Source organism: Geospiza fortis, unplaced genomic scaffold, assembly GCF_000277835.1.
Source record: "Geospiza fortis unplaced genomic scaffold, GeoFor_1.0 scaffold53, whole genome shotgun sequence".
In the NCBI taxonomy this organism is placed as follows: domain Eukaryota; kingdom Metazoa; phylum Chordata; class Aves; order Passeriformes; family Thraupidae; genus Geospiza; species Geospiza fortis.
Genome location: NW_005054305.1, coordinates 1627068 through 1630417, shown reverse-complemented (window position 1 = coordinate 1630417; position 3350 = coordinate 1627068).

Genomic DNA, 3350 nt, shown 5'->3' with positions numbered 1-3350 from the left:
AAGAGTAGCTAACTGTAGCTAAACAGCCTGGTAATAAAAGGATAGGGCCTCCTCCACAGGTGGGATTTTCCTACAGTAGCCACTGGGACTGTAGCCAGAAGCAAATTGAGAATTATGCAGCGAGAGGAGGGGGCAGCCCCTGAGCTTCCCTCTGAGCTTGTGAACTCTGCTGGGATTTTTCTAATGTATTTTAAAAAATGCACGTTGAGTTTTATTCTTGTTCCTTCCCCTGAATGTACACAAGTGACTCAGAATGTAAAACATTTGAAAACTGCTGAAATGAAGATGTAACACAAAAATGGAAGGGGGGGAGGCGGTGTTGATACTCTAAACATCTCTCTCATTGCTACATTTTCTTTACTGAAGATACAAAGAAGATACACTGGAGTGTGGCTGCCTTATCCCCATAAGTGTTCAAGGCCAGGTTGGATGGGGACCTGGGCAACACGATCTAGTAAATGGCATCCCTGCCCATGGTCCCTTCCAACCCAAACCATTCTGTGGTAGACAGGTTCCCAAGAATATGATGCTCCCCACAGAAAACAAATTATACATTAATAAATGCACCTGCCAATACATTGAATGAGGGTAACTCTTCTTGACCTTCAGAGAAACAAGAAATGTAAATGCAGTATTCTAAGTCCTGAGTGTCTGTTATTTAAAGTGAATCTTTGTTCTGTCCCAGGCATCACACAGGTGCCTAAATCATCTGTGACCCCTTGTCAAGGGGTTTGGTTTCCTTCCCCACACCTTCTGCTGGATGGCAGTACCTGCTTGTACTGTCTGAGGGTTCACCTACCACTTGTGCTCCTCAGAACTGTGCCACAGGAGCTTCCACAGCATAAAAAACATTTTCTAAACAGATCTGGACTTGCTCTGAGCCATCCTCCAAGCACCCATAAATCCTGCCAGGCCTGTTGGCCAACGTGCACTACAGTGCTGATGACACAGCCCCAGCTTTTGGATCCAAGCTGGCCTGTATCCAACCAGCTCAGGATGGGAAGGAGCCCTGCTCAGATGGCCCTGTCACAGGCCACAGGGACACAGCCAGAGCAAGCACTTCTGGTGTCCCCCACCCAAGGTTCCCACGGGGCCTGCCTTTAAAAGATGCATTTAATAATGTTCAACCAATCTTTTACCATTTTAATGTCATCAGGTTCATATTTATACATCAGGCTGCACTCTTTGTCTCCTGATGTCAACCCTGCTTATGTGAGTTTGTGTGAGATTCAGGAAAACCAGCATCTATTGATCCCCTCCTTTAGGAAAAAGATTGTTACTGCAGGAAGGGGCCTACATGGCCTTGGAGGAAAAAAGATGGAGATAGTGGTTCTTCACCTTGCAGAGGTCAGGATGGTTTTTCCTGCTCATACAAATCCCTTTTCTTCTCCTTCAGCACAGCACCCTCTAGTGCCTTTCCCAAATTCTGGAAATGCATTGTCTGTGCCTGAGCCCTGATCAGCTAAGGATATCCCTGAAGGGAAGGATTCAGTGCAGCTTCAGACCAGAGAGCATTTCACTTCCATTGAGCTGGCACGAGTAAACATGACTCTATGTATGTCACTTCTGGTATAAAGAGCAAAACATTCAACTGGAGTTATCCCACATGTAAATTCACAGGCAGGCAGCTGGGATCTGCTCTCTCTTGAACAGATAGATGATCTGCAGGATCTTGCACTAGAACTGGATCAAAGCTTTTCTAAAAAGCTTCTTTCAGCAAGTCCCACTAACAAAAGATTCATCACTTTTGCTGGTCAATTTTAACAATTAAATTGCTTTAGTAATTGTAAACTCCATTTTAATTCAAGATCCAGCATAATCCAGCAAAATCTCTGCATAACACCCTTTGAAGCTTCTCTGTGAAATGTAATCCTTGCTGCCCCAAACCTCCTTGTCCCATCTAGGCGCCTACACTGGACAATAAAACCAACTCTTGCTCTTCTTCTCCACGACAAACTGAAAAGACAGAAATTTCTAAGCCTTCCACCTTAAGGCTTACTTTCAAACCCTGGATTATTTTTACAGCCATTTTATATTTTATTCTACTGTTTTGAAGTGAAAATCACATTTGGGGGACAGCAAGGAAAAAATCCTTCCTGTTTAGGATATCAACTCTGGCAAAAGTATGGCCAGAAGTGCACATGCCAATAACCAGACAGTGGTATAAGCTGTGACAGAAGCTCTTCACAGCTGGATCTGTAAGCAGCATAGGAGTTTTGGGTTTCCAGAGGTGGGAGCTAGTAGGGTCCAAGGAAAGGATGCTTCTCTCTTGTCTCCTTCTATTCCTTTTATCTTAAAGCACTGCTTTGGTTTCTTTAAGCACATCTGAATGCCAAGAGTTTTTGTAGAAGCAGTTGAGATTTGGGTCTCCATGTCTACTGGTTTTAATGTTTACAACTTGGGGTTCATCACACTGAAGGCTCCTGGCTGTTGCCATCACATCCATCCTTCAGTTCTTCTTATCTATCACTGAGCCTAAAAAACATTGCTGGTTGATTACTCATCTCCTCTCCTCCCAGTGAAGTTCTTCTGTTGGTAATTTTAGCTCCTACTTCACCCTTTCCTATAAACCAAACCTATTTCATCCATGAGAGCCTTTTTATTTTTTCTGCCTCCCTTCCCCTGTGCAATCACAGCTTTTGCGCAGACCCCTGGGGGTGCAAAAGCCCAGCTCAGCTCTCACAGAATTGCAGAGTCACAGAATGGGTCAGGATGGGAGGGAGTACAGTGGGTCCAACCTCCAATCTCATCCAACCTCCCTTCTCAAGCAGGGTCATCCTAAAGCACACTGCATGGAATTGCATCCAGGTGGCTCTTGAATATCTCCAGTGAGAGAGACTCCACAACTGTCTGTGAAATCTGTTCCAGTGCAGGGTCACCCACACTATAAAGTCGTTCTTCTTGTGTTCAGGTGGAATTTTCTGCGCACTAGCTGTCACTAGTTGCCTCTTGTCCTATAGCTTGTCACCACTGAGGAGAGCCTGCCTCCACCCTCCCTTTGGATATTTACACACATCGATGAGGCCCTCTCTTGGTCCTCTCTTCTCGAGGCTGAACAGGCCCAGCTCTCAGCGTGTCATCGTGACAGAGATGCTCCTGTCCCTTAATCGTCTTTGTTGCCCTTCTCTAGACCCAGAAGCTCCAAGAGCTCCCCGTCTCTGTTGCAGTGGTGATCCCAGAACTGGACACACTCTCGCTCCAGTCCTGCGCCCTCCACACCGACATAACCTGCCCGCGGCACCAGCATTGCCCGCCCCTCATTCTGGCGGCGCGGCCCGCTCCAGACCCCAGCCTGGCCCGTCTGCCCAGAGCTCACAGGACCGACGGGATCTAGGCCGGGCCCGCTCGCA